The sequence below is a fragment of the Nicotiana tomentosiformis genome, chromosome 11 (genome assembly GCF_000390325.3).
Source record: "Nicotiana tomentosiformis chromosome 11, ASM39032v3, whole genome shotgun sequence".
NCBI lineage: Eukaryota > Viridiplantae > Streptophyta > Magnoliopsida > Solanales > Solanaceae > Nicotiana > Nicotiana tomentosiformis.
The window spans coordinates 18,012,134-18,030,454 of record NC_090822.1 but is presented as its reverse complement, the minus strand read 5'-3'; the positions used below and the strand labels follow the sequence as shown (position 1 = coordinate 18,030,454).

Here is an 18,321-nt window from a genome sequence, read left to right as displayed (position 1 = left end):
ACTGTGGACAAGTCAACACAAGAAAGAACAAGACCTAGTGCAGTGAGGGTGAAGGTTATATGTGATCTTTTGGACAAACATCCTAAAAAGGTTAAGCTACTTATTGTGGACAGAATTTCAGGTAAAACTATCGTGCATTACCAGGAAGTGGTGTATGATAATCTTCCTAAATATTGCACTTATTGCAAGCATCAAGGACATGATGAAAAAGTTTGTCGAGTGATGAAGGAACAAGCAGGAAAGGAGGTGATGGCAGAGGAAGTAACAATTGGCAGTAATCTGCCGGTCGTGGAGGTGACCAATACTGAGAAGTTACAAGGGGATGCTTGGGATTATTTGAATGCTAAAAGAGCTGGCCAAAGTGTTATGGAAACAGCAGCAAAAGACACCAGTAATGGGCAGCAGCAGGTACTGAAGATGCAACCTGTTTACCCGAAAAATGGATAGAGTTGAATTTATACACAGTTCCGAGGATATGTGGCATAACTTGATACAAAACGCAAGGATAAATAAAATATAAATGTAGATTGAAGAGAATGCAATCTAGATAAGGTTATCAAGAACAGTGAACCTTAGGATTCGACAAATAAAATCAATCTAAGAAACTGGAAGAGCGATTCTTTACTGTAGAAGAATATAATACTTTTATTACAATGTAAGTTTTAGAAGAAACTGTGCTACAGAAATGATAACCAAGCCCTTTTATAGTGGAGGGATTCGGCTCCAACCATAATAAAATAAACATTCAGTAGGAGACCCATGATAAGTCAGCTTTTCCATAATTTCTGCCAAGATTCCCGCTAGTGGAATTGTAACGGCTTTTGTCTGCGAGCTCGATCTCGCTTAGAATCCTCGATTTTGGTTCAAACTTGATTTCGGCTCGAACTTGTGATCTTGGTTCGATCCCGATTCTGGTTCGAGCCCTCGAATTGATTCTAGGTCAGCGTTGATTGGTCTTTGGATTATCAGCACGATAGGTCTACCCTGCGTCATAGTTCGATTCTTGTTCGAGTTTGATTATGATATCGATCCTGACACGGACCGGCCTCCCCGGGTTCGAGGTTAGTTCATCCCCCCTTCAGGATCTTACTTCGATACATCACCCTTCGAACCATACCAAACATGCCAAGGCTGAAATCTGTTTTGACCGTATACAGATAGTCCCCTCGTTTCTCAAAAAGAATATGGCGAGAAATGATGTGATTTTTAACAGCTCGATCAGATTATATCTTGTCATTTCTATCGGGTTCGACCATGACGCATCTGGTAGCTGTCCCGTCGGTTTAGTCTTTCAAGGTATTTAATGCATGTCAGGCAGTGGTCGGCCACTGCTGATACTGAACCGTCATCGTTTGAACCTATAAATAACCCTTACTTTTATCTTTCACCATTTTTACTTCTTCTATCTTCCGAAATTTCCCAAGTTCTTCTTCGTACTCTACAACTTACCAGTAAATCTGTGATTTCTTTCCGAAAAAACCCCTCTTCATATCTACCAAATCCCTGTCACTTTCTTCTACTCCTTACTATTGAATTCAAAAATGGCGAAAACATCGTAAACCATTCCTCAGAAAGAGAAGGCTTCATCTTCACAGTGTGTCGCCGATGAGGCACCGACAGAACCACGGCCTGAGGAGTGTGTTCCGGGGCGTGCGTCCTTACTTCAGATTTTAAGGTTGATAAAGGTTCATCGGTCTTTGGCCGGTGCGAGCCGGTATCGAGGTACATGTGTTCAATAACCGAGAAGCACCTTGATCTGTTAAAGAAGTATTGCAATTGGGGTGAAAAAGAAGTAATAATACCTACCCCTGACAAAGATATCACTTCTTACGTGAAGGGTTTTTGAACGTATATACTTACCCTTTCACTTTGGGTCCCCTCGATTCCGCCATTATTGACTTTTTTCGACAATATCAGGTAACCCTAGGCCAGGTCCATCCTTCTTTGTGGTGGATCGTTATCCTGATCCAATATTTTGTGAGCAAAATCGAGGGGATGTCGTTCACCCTCGATCATCTTATCCGGCTGTACCGTCCTTGACTTTTTTGAGGAGGGTTAATAAAACTCCAGCGTCGGGCTACCAAGGCTCTGTTCTCGAGTATTGACGAAGACACGGACCGGGGTTGGATGGGCAGGTTTGTTCGAGTAAGGACTTCGGATCTGATCTCGACTGAAAATATGCCCTTTCCCGAGGAGTAGAATATGAAACGTAAGTGTGATCTTGATGTTGCTTCTATTTTGTTCTTCCATTTATTCTCTTATCGACACTCCTCCTTTTGCGATGTAGCAGTTCCCTGGATGCCCGGAGCGTTTTCCGATCTCAAGAGCTGGGTACGGGCTCTTGTTTCGACCTCCACATACGCCGAGCGCTCATGGCGTGATTTGTCAAAGGGTCGGTGGGAGGCCAAAAATCACGGTAAGCTCATTTCTCGGACTCTGATGATCCGAACGAGGCGTTTCTCAAAATATTTTTCATAAGGTTTCCCATATGCAGGTTTGGGTAAAGACGCGATCTTGAGGCATTTGTCCAATGAGGAGGATGTTTCGACCTCGGTCCCAAAGCCGGTGAAGGAAAATAAAAGAAAGAGAGCCTCAATTCCCGAATATCCAAAACCGAAGAAGAGGACGGCTCGTAAGCCGAATAAGAATGTCATTCCTTTGACCGTGGAATCCGTTTTGTGTCTAAGGGATGAAGATGAAGAAGAATAAGAAGACAATGAGTCCGCGCTGGCGGTCCGAACGAAGAGAGCCACCGATGCCTCATCGCCGGCTGGATCGATGATGCTCTGCCTCGAATTGAGGATATACCGGAGAAAGATTCAGGTAGGGTCCCCGAACTATCAGATGTCGAAGAAGCCTCTCATCGGAGTCAACCGTCAGGGGTTGCAATCAAAGAGCCCCTCGAACCCTTCCGAGCCGAGGGGAACACTCCAAGCGAGTCATTTGGGGCAGCAATGATCGAGGATTCGCCTACCTTTCTCGCATTTTCCGCAGGGGTGATTCGGGAAGCTCAAGCTCTGGGAGACCTCGATCTAGACATGCCTCAAGATGAAGAAGATCCATTTTGTGACCTGTTTACTGGTATCGAGGACGTTGCTGGTGCCGGTGATGAATCAGATCTTTTTCACGGATTGCGGCAGGCTTTGAATAAGGTGAGCCTTTAAAATTATTTTGTCGGTACTGTCTTTATGTTCATTTTTCGTTAACTTCGCTTCTTGTTTCTTTATAGGTAGCGGCAGTCCATCGAGAACACTGTTCTCGTTCCCAGAATGAGCTGCATCGATACGCGGCCGACCTGCACTGCGCTACTAAGGAGAGAAACTCCTTTAGACTTTCCTTAGGGCAGAGAGAAGAGGAAATAAAAGACCTCCGTGCTGAGCTGGCCAAGGCTTATCGAGATCGGAATGATTTGTCTGAGTAGGTAATGATGCTTTTGAAAGCCTATGGGCTTAATACCGGAACGATAGCTAACATTTCGGCCTCACAGCTGCAGCAAAAAATCGAGATGATCGGGAAGCTTCATGAGAAGGTTGACGTGATAAGGATGGAGTCCTTGCGGTGGAAAGAAGGTATGGACCGCTTTGCTATAGAAAAAGAGACTGCTCGAGCCCAGTTATTGTCGTCCGAAACCCAACTTCAGAAAATGAAGGAAAAAGGCCTGGTTCAAGCAAGAAGAATTGAGGAGCTTGAGGCTTGGTTGGCCTCTGTACTTGCCAAGGCCGAATCAGATATTAAAAAGGCAAAGGCCGATGCAGATGCGCTCGTGGCCATCTATCAGGCCGATGCTGAAGTTGCCCAAGTCCAGGCAAGAGAGGCAGCCGAATCCACCGATAGTTGAGCGCATTGGGTCGCCGAACTTGCTAAGTGCCGATCCATAAGGGAAACTCTCGAGGAGATTCATGCTCGCGGCTTCGATCTCGCGGAACAGATAAAAGGGCAAAAGAACTCAAAGCTGATGCTGAAGCTCTGGTTTCTGATGGTGATGACGATGACGATGGGAGCAAGAGCGGATCTGAAAACGGGGGAGGGGGGGAACCTGATAAAGAAGAGACTTCTCCCGGTCGAGAAATTTAGTTCTTAGTTTTTATGTTGTAATCACCCATGCAGATAAATTTGTGTATAGACATATCTCCCCTTTCGCCGATTTGCTTCTATTTTTGTTTCCCGTCTGTAACCGAGAGAGCGTTTACTCAAACTTGGGGCAATGTAGCCCTTTAGTCTTATTAGTGTCAATGAATCGATCTTGAAGAAATATAGACCGTGGGCGTAATGGTCGAGCGAGTGTTTGCTCGGACTCAAAAATGTAGCCCGTAGGCTTAGTCGAGTGAATGATTCGAACTCGAACTAATGTAGACCGCAGGCTTAGTTGAGTGAATGATTCGAACTTGAATTAATGTAGCTCATAGGCTTAGTCGAGTGAATAATTCGAACTCAAATTAATGTAGCCCGTAGGCTTAACGGTCGAGTGAGTGTTTGCTCGAACTCGAAATAAAAATAGCCCGTAGGCTTGGTCGAGTGAATGATTCGAACTCGAATTAATGTAGCCCGTAGGCTTAGTCGAGTGAATGATCCGAACTCGAATTAATGTAGCTCGTAGGCTTAACAGTCGAGTGAGTGTTTGCTCGAACTCAAAATAAAAATAGCTCGTAGGCTTGGTCGAGTGAATGATTTGAACTCGAAATAAAAATAGCCTGTAGGCTTGGTCAAGTGAATGATTCAAACTCGAAGTAATGTAGCCCGTAGGATTAATGGTCTAGTGAGTGTTTGCTCGAACTCAAAATAAAAATAGCCCGTAGGCTTGGTCGAGTGAATGATTTGAACTCGAAGTAATGTAGCCCATAGGCTTGGTCGAGTGAATGATTCGAACTCGAAGTAATGTAGCCCGTAGGCTTAATGGTCGAGTGAATGATTCGAACTCGAAGTAATGTAGCCCGTAGGATTAATGGTCGAAATGTATCTTAATTCTGATTGCACAATAAGTCTCAAAATAGAGGAATCTTCATAGGATATAAGATGCCGAAAAAAGAGAACTTTCTTCGCACGTTATTACACGCCTGGGTCCGGGCCAATCTATATGAGCATGGTTCGCTTCAACCATTTGGCTCTTTACAGTTTTTCCTATTGGGACCCTGTTGCTGTGAAATAACTTTCTTGTGGGACCTCGGATATTGTCATAAATGCTGCACGACCAATGGTTGCTTCATTAAAAACCTTGCCGAAAAACACATTTGGGATAAAATCGGTCTAAGGGAAATAGAGTGCAACGCGTGCCTTCTAGTGAGAGATCCACCCCTTGTTTGGACTTTTGCAGGGGTCAGTTTCGAGGTATACACGAATATGGAAAGGTTGTACCTTAACAATATTACAGTTTTAGATGTGATACATTCCAGCTGCTTGATAGCTGTTTGCCATTTATAACGCCGATCCTGTACGACCCCTTTCCAATGTCCTGGAGTACCTGATATGGTCATTCCCAATTCGGTCCTAGCTTCCCTTCATTCTGATTTCGGGTATTGATGGTAATTTTTCTAAATACTAAGTCCCCATGCTTGAAATGGCGGAGCTTGGTTCTTCGATTATAATATCTTTCGATTCGCTGCTTTTGGGCGGCCATTCGGACGAGAGTAGCTTCTCGTCTTTTGTACGATAGTTCGAGGCTTGTATTCATAGCTTCGTTATTTGATTCTTCCATCGCGAATTGAAATCTGGCACTGGGTTCACCAACCTCGATTGGTATCAGTGCTTTGGATCCATATACTAAGGAGAACGGGGTTGCCCCCATACTGGATTTTGACGTTGTCCGATATGCCCAAAGGACTTCGGGCAGGATTTCTCTCCATCTCCCTTTAGCATCATTCAACCTCTTCTTTAAGTTTTGAATGACAGTTTTGTTTGTTGATTCGGCCTGCCCATTCCTACTGGGGTGGTATGGCGTCGACAGTATCCTTCTTATCTTGTGGTCTTCGAGAAATCTTGTTACTTTGCCGCCAACGAATTGTTTTCCATTGTCACATACTATTTCGGCGGGTATCCCGAACCGGCATATGATATGATCCCAAATAAAGTCTATAACTTCTTTCTCTCTTATTTTCTCGAACGCCTGCATTTCAACCCATTTAGAAAAATAGTCAGTCATAAACAAAATGAATCTGGCTTTACATGGGGTCAATGGCAGAGGGCCGACGATATCCATTCCCCATTTCATAAATGGCCATGGGGATAGGACTGAGTGGAGTTGCTCTCCGGGCTGGTGGATCATCGGTGCGAACCTTTGGCATTTGTCACATTTACGAACAAATTCCTTCGTATCTTTGCCCATATCGATACAATAATACCCTGCTCTGATTATTTTTCGGACTAATGTATTGGCTCCAGAGTGATTCCCACAAGTACCCTCGTGCACTTCTCATAGGATATAATCGGTATCTCCCGGACCCAAGCATACTGCCAACGGTCCATCGAATGTTCTGCGGTATAGCGTTCCGTCTGAAGCCAACGTAAATCGAGCAGCTTTAGTCCGTATGGTTCTGGAATTCTTAGGGTCCGATGGGAGTTTTCCGCTCTTCAAGTATTCAATATACTTATTTCTCCAATCCTAGGTTATGCTTGTAGAATTTATTTTGGTGTGACCTTCTTCGATCACCGATCTCGAACGTTGAACAACATTCCACGAGCCCGTATCATCTACCTCGACCGACGACCCCAAATTCGCAAGCGCATCGGCCTCATTATTCTGTTCCCGTAGTACATGCCGTAAAGTCAATTGTTTGAAATGGCGCAAAGTGATAAGCAGTTTATCTAAATACCTTTGCATCCTACCTTCTCGAACTTCGAAGGTTTTGTTCACTTGACTCACCACCAGCAAGGAGTCACAGTTGGCTTTAATGACTTCTGCTCCCAAGTTTCTAGCTAGCTCGAGACCTACAATCATGGCTTCATACTCGGCCTCGTTGTTAGTCAACCTGATAGTTTTAATAGATTGCCTAATAGTGCTACCCATGGGTGGTTTCAAAACTATGCCCAACCCGGACCCTTTTACGTTCGAAGCCCCGTCCGTAAAAAGGATCCATACCCCTGATGATGTACCTGATTTCAACAGTTCCTTTTCGACTTCGGGTACGAGGGCTGGTGTGAAATCGGCCACGAAGTCTGCTACAATTTGATACTTGATGGCCGTGAGGGGTTGATATTAGATGTCATAACCACTGAGTTTGACGGCCCATTTGGCTAGTTGGCCTGATAACTCGGGTTTGTGTTAAATATTACGAAGCGGGTAAGTGGACAATGCACATATGGGATGACATTGAAAGTACGACCTTAACTTTCTTGAGGCGCTTATTAGTGCAAGTGCCAATTTTTCTAGGAGCGGATATCTAATTTTTGCCTCTCCTATGGTTCAACTCGTATAATAAACGGGGAATTGCGTACCTTGCTCTTCTTGAACTAGGACACCGCTTACGATGACTTCCGATACTGCCAAGTACAAACAAAGTTTCTCATCTATTTTTGGAGTGTGAAGTAGTGGTGCGCTTGATAGATATCGCTTTAGTTCTTCTAATGCTTGTTGGCACTCCGGGGTCCAAGAAAAATCGTTCTTCTTTTTTAGCAGAGAGAAAAATTTATGACTTCGATCAGATGACCTTGAGATGAACTAGCTTAAGGCGGAAATCCGACCCGTTAGCCTTTGTATGGCCTTCACGCTGTCCACAACGACGATGTCTTCGATGTCCTTGATTTTATCGGGGTTAATCTCTATTCCCCGATGTGACACCATGAAGCCGAGGAACTTGCCCGAACCGACCCCGAAAGCACATTTCTCGGGGTTGAGCTTCATGTTGTATTTCCTTAAAATCTCGAACGTTTCCTGCAAATGAATTAAATGGTCCTCTGCACGCAGGGACTTAACTAACATGTCATCAATATAAACTTCCATTGATTTTCCTATTTGTTCTTCGAATATTTTATTTACTAGGCGTTGGTAAGTAGCCCCTGCGTTGTTTAGCCCGAAGGGCATCACATTATAACAATACGTTCCATATTTGGTGACAAATGAAGTCTTTTCCTGGTCCTCCGGGTTCATCTGGATTTGATTATACCCGGAATAGACATCGAGAAAAGTGAGGATCTCGTGGCCGGCCGTGGCATCGATCATGCGATCGATATTGGGCAGCGGAAAGGAATCTTTGGGGCATGCTTTGTTCAAATCCTTATAGTCCACGCACATTCTAAGTTTGTCCCCTTTTTTAGGGACTACAACTACGTTGGCTAACCATTCGGGATATTTTACCTCCCGAATGGACCCTACTTTGAAAAGCTTGGTTATCTCGTCCTTTATGAATGCGTGCGTGCTATCGGACTGGGGTCTTCTCTTCTGCTTCACCGGTATGAACCTGGGGTCCAAACTTAGCTGATGCGTCGTTATGTCTGGCGGGATCCTTGTTATATGTAAATGGGACCAGGCAAAACAATCGATGTTATCGATAATAAATTGAACGAGTTTCTTCCTGAGTTCAGGGCTCAACCCCGTTCCCAAGTATAACTTTCGCTCGGGCTGGTGCTCGATTAATATGACTTGCTCTAGCTCCTCGATCGTCGATTTTGTGGCGTCGGAGTCATCGGGAATCACGAAAGATTGAGGGACCCTTTGATCACCATCCTCTTCGATTTTCTTGTTGTCTAGCTGGGTTGAAGCCGATGTCTGTGATTGCTATTTGGTGTCACGTTCTCCTTCCGGGCCCGATCCTTTTATCGGCAAAAGTGAGGACACTGGTTTAGCTTCGTCGACGGCGAATATTTCTTTCACGGCTAGTTGTTCTCCGTACACCGTTTTGACACCTCCCGACGTCGGGAATTTGAGGGCCTGGTGTAGGGTCGAAGGCACAGCTCTCATGTTGTGGATCCATGGCCTTCCGAAAAGGGCGTTATATCTCATATCGCCTTCGATCACGTGAAACTTTGTTTCCTGGATGGTTTCGGCCATGTTTATTGGTAGGACTATCTCACCTTTGGTGGTTTCGCATGCCATATTGAACACGTTTACGACTAGAGTTGCGGGTGCGATCTGATCCTTAGGGGGAGCGGCTCCACTACCTTCAATCGGATGATGTTGGCCGAGCTACTTGGATCGATTAACACACGCTTAATTTTAGTTTTATTCATGAGTACGGATATTACCAGTGCGTCGTCGTGAGGTTGGATGACCCCCTCTGCATCTTCATCATCAAAGGACAGAGTCCCCATGGGTGCATAATCTTTAGTCCGAGATCACTTTTCCCTCACCATCGATGTTTTAGTGCATTTAAGCATTGGTCCCCGAGGGGTATCGATGCCGCCGATGATCATGTGAATGACATGTTGCAGTTCTTCTTGCTCATTTTGCTTGCTGAGATCCCTACTTCTAAAATGGCTCTTTTCCCTATCACTCAAAAACTCCCGAAGGTGCCCTTTGTTAAATAAGCGAGCTATTTCCTCTCTTAGTTGCTTGCAATCTTCTGTTCTATGGCCATGGGTACCATGATATTCGCACGTTTGATTGGGATTTCTTCGGGCAGGATCGGTCTGCATTGGTCGAGGCCATTTAGTGTCTTTGATTCGTCCAATGGCCGACACGAGAGCGGATGCACCAATGCTGAAGTTATATTCTGATAATCGAGGTGCTTCTATAGGATCGGCATATTTATCGAAGCCGCTCTTACTCATAAGACCTTGATAATTTTGTCCTTGATCAATCCTTCAATTGTTCCGAACTGCGTTGCGTGCTGAACCGTTGTTCACACAATCTGCGACGTATGGTCGATATTGGTCTCTGTTCGACCTTTGTTCTCTGTCGATCTGCTTTTGATTAATAACTGTCCTGTTCCGATGAATGGGTCCGTACGGGACTGATCATCCTCGACCCTAATTTTTGATTGATATCGGTTGTGCACATCTGCCCAAGTTACCGCTGGATACTCAATCAAATTTTGTTTCAGCCGATGTGATGCTGTCGAACATAGCTCGTTCAACCCTTGGGTGAAGGCTTGTACGGCCCAGTCGTCTGTGACCGGGGGTAATTCCATGCGTTCCATTTGAAATCGGGATACGAATTCCCTCAACATCTCACCCTGCCTTTGCTTTACTTTGAAGAGGCCTGATTTCCTCGTTGCAACCTTTATGGAACCAGCATGTGCCTTTACGAATTCAACAGCACGGATTCGATAGCATTGTCTTCCAAATTGTTTCCTTTTATAGCACATGTGTAAGAGGTGACATGTTCGTTAGGATCGGTCGTACCGTTATATTTGGGAATTTCGGGCATACATAATTTTTTGGGGATTGGCTTCAGTGCCGCACTCGACGGAAAAGGCTTTTGTATGAATATTTTCGAATCAAGCCCCTTTATCATTTGTGGAGCCCCCTGGATTTGGTCGACCCTGGCATTGTACGTTTCCACCCTCTTGTCGTTGGCTTCGACTCGTTTTGTGAGTTCTTCGAGCAATTTAGTAATTCCGGGAGTAGTCCTCGATTCTTGCTCGTTAGATTTCACTATGGCAGGCTCTGTTCTGGGGGTGACTTCTCGAAGTGGATTGGAGACCGGCCTGCTTTGTGTGCGAGTTTGGCTCTGTAGCTGAGCTATCACTACTTGTTGGGCTTGCAGCATCTCGAAGATCATACGTAAGCTGGCCCCGATTTCCCCTGGGTTTTGGGTGTCTCGGGCTACGGATCGAGTACCGCTCTGAATGCTTCTTTCCGGTTCGGAATGCTGGTTTGCCTCCAAAGCTATTTGTGAATTGACATCCAGTGGTATTTCGGCTCGAATTTCGGGTACTTCGATTCGAGCCTCGGGTGCCAAGTTGTTGGTTTCGTCTTGAAGGCCGGCTTCGTAATCGATCGGCGAAGCCATTCGATCGGTGGTTATTCGTAGCTGACCCTAAATTCAAGATGTTTTCGGAAATAAATGCAAAGCACAATGGCGTGTTTTTTCAGATTTGTATCAAATGACCACTGTTATCCTCGGCCCCACGGTGGGCGCCAAACTGTTTACCCGAAAAATAGATAGAGTTGAATTTATACGCAGTTCCGAGGATATTTGGCGTAACTTGATACAAAATGCAAGGATAAATAAAATGTAAATGTAGATTGGAGAGAATGCAATCTAGATAAGGTTATCAAGAATAGTGAACCTTAGGATTCGACAAATAGAATCAATCTAAGAAACTGGAAGAGCGATTCTTTACTGTAGAAGAATATAATACTTTTATTACAATGTAAGTCTTAGAAGAACCTATGTTACAGAAATGATAACCAAGCCCTTTTATAGTGGAGGAATTCGGGTCCAAGCATAACAAAATAAACATTCAGTGGGAGACCCATGATAAGTCAGCTTTTCCATAATTTCTTCCAAGATTCCCTCTAGTGGGATTGCAACGGCTTTCGTCTGCGAGCTCGATCTCGCTTAGAATCCTCGATTTTGGTTCGAGCTTGATTTTGGCTCGAACTTGTGATCTTGGTTCGATCCCGATCCTGGTTCGAGCCCTCGAATTGATTCCAGGTCAGCCTGGTTGGTCTTTGGATTATCAGCACGATAGGTCTACCCTGCGTCATGGTTCGATTCTTGTTCGAGTTTGATTATGATATCGATCTCGACACGGGCCGGCCTCCCCGGGTTCGAGGTTAGTTCATCCCCCTTCGGGATTTTACTTCGATACATCACCCTTCGAACCATACCGGACATGCCAAGGCTGAAATCTATTTCGACCGTATACACAACCTAATGAAGTTCAAAATGGTATGGCTAATGCAGGACATGATCGTGAAGGGGTTATGAGTACTGCTGCTGGTGTGATTGAAAATACAGCAGCACCACATGATACAGATGCAGTTGTGTCTTTAGAGGATGTATTAAAGTTGGACAAGGGGCCACCTAAACCTTCCAGAGATGTTCCTGCCTCTACTATTTTTGCAAGAATGTATCTAGCTACTGCTGGTGCAATGCAGGCTGCTGCTGATCGAGCAAAAAATAGTATGGTACCTGGTGATCGAAATTCAGTGGGGCAAGATAAGATAGGTGTAGGGGCAGTAGATTCTGCTACTGCTACAGATGCAAAGGGTAATGAGAATAAAAAATCTCCTGATGCATTGCAAGATGCTGCTGATCATGCTTCTGTTAGTGCACAACATGTGAATGGAACAATTGATAGGGCAGCTTGAGATCTAATTACGGTGGGAAAGGATAAGCTTGATGTTGGGGCTGTTTCTTCAGGTGGTAAGGTTGGTATTGAGGCTAAACACACTCGAGCACCAGCTGGAGGTGAGCAGCTAACGATTGCCAAATAGACCTCTGATAGAGATGTTGCTGCCCAGAATTTAGGGGTTATAAACGATGGGTATAAGGGAGATTAATGGAAGCTGGAACTGGCGATACAGTGGAGGATGCTAAGGGTGTTAATACCAGCAAAATGAAAGAAGTTTGGAACGTGGTAACTTCGAGAAAATCATCTGGCAAGAAGGGGGGATCACCAAGACAGCAGAACCAAGGTGTTCGACGAAATGACACTAACATTGGTTCCAACCCAAATACTTTCGACATTCTTGCAGTTGATGGGGATGCTGGAGGTGATGCAACAAGTTTAAATGATGATGTGATGACCAAACAACTAGTTCAAGTTTCCAGCAGTGAAAGAGGAGGTCAAGGCAGTGACAATTTGTTTAAGAATTTGGGTGTTTGAAGAAATCACTCAAAGAAATATTTGGTGGCTGAACTAACGGGCAACCAAGCTAACAGTTCCAATGCACCTACATTGCAATTTTCTAGTCCTCACATTGAGAAAATCATCAAGGAAGCCCAGAATGCAATGGTTTTGAATGCCAATATGGTAAAGCAACCATTGGTGACTCTAAACACTTCTGTGTTTGAAGTACCATCACAGTCAGTGGAATCGTTTGGTGAATATGAAGGTGAGTCTGAGCAGTTGATGGTGTCCACTGGAAATAACAACGAAATTATACTAGAAAATGTGAGGGAGATGGTTAGTAAGTCCAAACTTTGGGCTGACCAACGGGAGGAGGATGAAGATGAGGACTGGGGTGATGAAGTTGCTGAGGATTCGAGTGATGTTGCTGATCCAGATAGTGCAGATAAAGATGTTGTTTCACCAGCACTGCCAAAATCAGATGGTGCACCAGCAGCAAGTCACAAAACCAAATTGAACCTGAATGCTCCAGTTTTTATTCCCAGAAACTCTCCAGTTGCTGCCACAAGAGATCAAAATGCAGTGATACCTTCAATCATAGAGTAACAGCAGCAGTTTGGCACAAACAATACAGTTGGTACTAAGATGGTTGGGCAGCAGCAGCTTCTTACAAACAATACAGCTGGTAATTATTTTAATAATCAAAATGCAATAACATCAACAAATTCTGGGCAGCAGAAACATGTTAGAACAAGCACAACAGGTGCTATTTTGATGGAAAATGCAGCAGCAAAGTCGACTGGGCAGCAGCAGATTATTGCGATCACTCCAGGTGCTATTTGTGTGGATGATCAATATGCAGCAACAACATCAAGTCCTAGACAGCAGCAACAAATTGCAAGCTCTCCAGATGCAGTAATTTCAGCGCCAAAACCTGGACAGCAGCAGCAGAATTTAAAGGTACCAGTTATTAGCTTGGAGGACAGAAAACTACTGGACGCGATGGTAAGTTCCAAACATGTAAATTCGTTAATACCTACTGCTTTTAGCACTGGTCGTGTGAGTAAAATCGGGAACAAGATGCAAGGCATAGAACGACAACAAAACAAGGCAACTTTGGCAAACACACACGATGGAAATGCCTTGATGACACAAGATATTATTCACGACATGCCAAATCCAGTGAATGTGGGCAGAGATATATATGAAGATGGAGAGGAAGATGAAATTTTAAATCAATGCCGGGCAGAGGCAGCAAGAAAAGGTGATTTATCACCTATGCATAGCAGAAAAAGTAAGAAGTCTCATACAAGGAAAAAGAGTTGGGACGGCAAGGTGAATGAAGAACCGAACATTAGGCGACTTCTAATGAGAGTTGCCAAACAAAAACAGGTTGTCCCAACTACATCGACAAAGTCCAACCGTTCCAAAAAGAAAGCATGAAGAAGACATTTTGAAGAGGGTTGATGATGAAGACAAGGTTCTACAAGTTCATGATTTCACAAGATTAGAGAAGAAAGGGCAACACTCTTATTTCTACATCTTTCTATTTTATCATCTTATTAGCATAGTCATTTGTAATATCATCATAGAGTATGTTATAGACTTTGTGATGATCATAGAATATTTAGTGCTCTCTAGTTCTTACTTTTTACATGCTTGCTAGTAAGTGAGGCTATTTTATGCCTCAATAGGATTAGTAAGGTAAAGTTTAGCCCAGTAGTTGATTGCTCATGTCCTATGCCTTTGGGAAGATATCCAAACGGCTATGAAATTATAAGCCCTCGTGAGACTTTGCCGGCAGCTACACCATGATCCTTTACATGAGGCTGCCATCAGAAGGCAATGTAAGGCGCAAAGGAGTGATTATATAGCCAAGGCATAGAGGCAACACTACTGGAGCTATTGTCCCCGTTATTTGTACTCTTCCTATGTGGTTCTTTTTCTTTTTATTATTAATAAAACTAGCCCTAGGCACCTTGCCTAGTGGATTTGCTAAAAAAAAGAAAGAAAATTCAAAATCATGGTAGTATAGGGTCTCCAATCCCTAGCTGCATTTTCCAACATAGGGTCTCCACTCCCTAGTTATTTTTATTTTAGACATATGGTCTCCACTCCCTAGTTGCTTTTCCAACATAGGGTCTCCACTCCCCAGCTGATTTTATTTTAGACATAGGGTCTCCACTCCCTAGTCGCTTTTCCAACATAAGGTCTCCACTCCCTATTTGATTTTACTTTAGACATAGGGTCTCCACTCTCTACTCGCTTTTCTAATGGTCTACACTCCCTAGTTGAATTTATTTTAGACATAGGGTCTCTACTCCCTAGTCGCTTTTCAAGCATAAGGTTTCCACTCCCTAGATGATTTTATTTTAGATATAGGGTCTCCACTCCCTAGTCTCTTTTTCAACATATGGTCTCCAATCCCTAGTTGATTTTACTTTAGACATAGGGTCTCCACTCTCTAGTCATTTTTCCAACATAGGGTCTCCATTCCCTATTTGATTTTATTTAGACATAGGGTCTCCACGCCCTAGTCGCTTTTCCAACATAGAGTCTTCACTCGCTAGTTGATTTTACTTTAGACATAGGGTCTGCACTCCCTAGTCGTTTTGCCAACATTGGCTATCCACTCCCTAGTTGATTTTATTTTATACATAGAGTCTCCACTCCCTAGTTGGTTTTTATTTAGACATAGGGTCTCCACTCCCTAGTCACTTTTCCAACGTAGGGTCTCCACTCCCTAGTCGCTTTTTCAACATAGGGGCTCCACTCCCTAGTTGATTTTATTTTAGCCATAGTGTCTCCGCTCCCTAGTTGATTTTATTTTAGACAAAGAGTCTCCACTCCGTAGTGTTTTTGCCAACATAGGCTCTCCACTCCCTAGTTGATTTTATTTTAGACATAGGGTCTCCACTCCCTAGTCGCTTTTCCAACATAGGGTCTCCACTCCCTAGTTGATTTTTATTTAGACATAGGGTCTCCATTCCCTAGTCACTTTTCTAACATAGGGTCTCCACTCCATAGCTGATTTTATTTTAGACATAGGGTCTCCACTCCCTAGTCGCATTTTCAACATAAGGTCTCCACTCCCTAATTGATTTTATTTTAGACATAGTGTCTCCGCTCCCTAGTTGATTTTATTTTAGACAAAGGGTCTCCACTCCCTAGTCATTTTTCCAACATAGGGTCTCCACTCCCTTGTTGATGGTAGGCTATAATCTCATGTTTTAGTCGATTATTACTGCACTTTAGTTGGGTTTGATCTTTAATCGCTAGTATTTCGCACTAATTGTGTGTTTTATGCCTTGTAGGAGTGATTTTAAGCTATGTAGATGTAATGGAATGAATTCAAGTGATTTGGAGCTTTGAAGTCTGAGTAAAAGCCAAAGGAATTAAGCCAGGATAGTGTTCGGGGATCAATGGATGATAGTTTAGAACGAACGAAGAATCGAACAGGCATACTGCACAGTGTCTAGTAAAATGCACATAACGCTTCACTCGGAACTCCGTTTGGGCTCCACAATATATTGTTGGAAAGCTAATTCAAAGTGATACAACATTTATGGTTTACGGTTTTTCATATTCCCAAAATAACTGGGTGAAAAGTGCGCGGCAATTGCGCGGCCGCGCACTGACCGTGCATATGGGGAAGAACAGTGTGAAAAGTGTGCGGTCAAGTGCGCGGGCACACTTCCAGGTGCTTGTCCATGCATGTCCAACTCTGGAAAAGTGTCATTTTTTGCGTTGGGGAAGGTGTATTTGTTTGGGCCCGACCCTACTTGGTATATAGACATGGAAAAATAGTATTTTGAAGACTTTTGACATAATTTAGACCTAAGGAATCTAAGGAGAAGAGGGAGAAGCAAAATCACAATGGATTCATCATTCAATCCTCACTCAAGACAAGAGTTTGGATCGTTTTATGCTTTTCTTTATATTTGTGATGAATTACTCCATATCTATGGAGTAGTTCTCTTTAGGGATTGATGGATTTGGTGTAATGATATTTGTTTGTGGATCTTAACTCTAGTTTTCTATGTAGTTAATCGTTTTAGATGTTTTAATTGTTGCATCTATATTCACATGTTCATGTAATCGAGAGAGGCATAAATTATGATATTTTTGCATTATCTTATTGGTTGAATTCATTGATTCTTCTTAGTAATCGAAAGAGTCTAGTTGAATTATTGTTTAGACCTAGTTAGGAGGATAATCGAAAGAGGTTCTCCTAAAGACCAATCCACTACGAATTCGTGCATATCTTCACCAAGCAGAAATTGGTTCATATTGTGAGGTTGAGACTTAATTGAGAGAGGAGTTTCTACCAAATATTTAAACTAATAATTGAGTGAATACGAGAGACTCACTTGAATATTAGGAGTGAATTAACTAGAGTTAAATCGCAAATAATTATCTTGCACCTATCCAATGAACCCATATTTTCTCCCATTGATATCTTCCTTACTACTTTTGTTTGATTGTCATTAGTCAATTAGCTCTAGATTCTTAGTTAATTTTAATTTTAATTCACATAATTCTCAACTATTGATCATCTTGGATAGCAATCTAACTACAAACTATAATAATATTGTTTAACTCCAATCCCTGTGGATACGATATTATATTTTACTATATTCTACCAGTGAGCATATTTAAGTGTGTGTTTTGCGCTCGTCAAATTTTGGAGCCGTTACCAGAGATCGAACCCGGTTCACCCGTATGATAGGAGGGAATACTCACCACTATAGAGAAGAAGCATGGAAGCAACTTTGGAGGGAGAAGTAGCATGGAAGCAACTTTGGAGGGAGAAGAAGCACGGAAGCAACGAGAAAGCAAGATACTTGATCCAATTTACTCAATACAAAAGTTTGTTTGAATTTGGGAATTGTAATGTCTCCTTGTTCTTCTAATACTCTTGCTATGAGTATTTTCTTCGTTATGGTGTAATTCTCCTCAGGGTTGTTGATAGATGTTGTGAATTGACTATTATTTTGGGTTTTACTCTATGTTAATTGCTCGACTTTACTGAATGATTTATTAATTGAATTGCAAGGTTTATTGTAGTTTTACTTTAATCGAAAGAGAAGTCTGCTGCTATTTTCTTTCTACCATCTTAATTGGGTTGATTTTATGCCTCTTCTAGGTAATCGAAAGAGCTTAAGGAGTTATCGATTTACCCAGTTCAGGAGAATAACCGAGAGGTGTTCTTCGAAAGATGATTCATTCACTATTTTAGTGCATATATTCATAGGACCTGTTATTAGGTTAGCTAAAGGGATAAAATTTATTCGGAAGAAGAATTGGAATCCCTGAAATAGACTAATCATCTGTTGAAATCGAAAGAATCAATAGAAGTTAAGATTGAATTTAGCATAGAGTTACCCAGGACAATAGTTGATCACATATCTTGTCATCGCCCTTACCTCTCGCACTGATATTCCATTATTGTTACTAATTATTCGGGTATCATCAGTTTCTTACAGCTGATAATCTTAGTTTATTTGTAGTCAATAATAACATAAATCAAAAGGTTTCTTATCCTGGATAGAGTGGAGCTAAAGAATTAATAGAACATTATTGAAACCAATCCCCGTGGAGACGATTTAATACTATACTATCATTGACTAGAGAGCCTACGTTTTGTACA

At 42.9% G+C, this 18,321-nt stretch overlaps 1 long non-coding RNA gene across 1 annotated transcript; it reads right to left on the bottom strand.

Annotated features, from left to right (window-relative positions):
- Nucleotides 1-268: 268 nt before the first annotated feature.
- Nucleotides 269-11,842, bottom strand: LOC138900746 (uncharacterized). The gene is made up of 2 exons (XR_011411988.1): nucleotides 11,750-11,842; nucleotides 269-424 (listed from the first exon to the last, which is right to left on the bottom strand). It is a non-coding gene; the product is annotated as an uncharacterized lncRNA (long non-coding RNA).
- Between the last annotated feature and the right edge of the window lie 6,479 nt (nucleotides 11,843-18,321).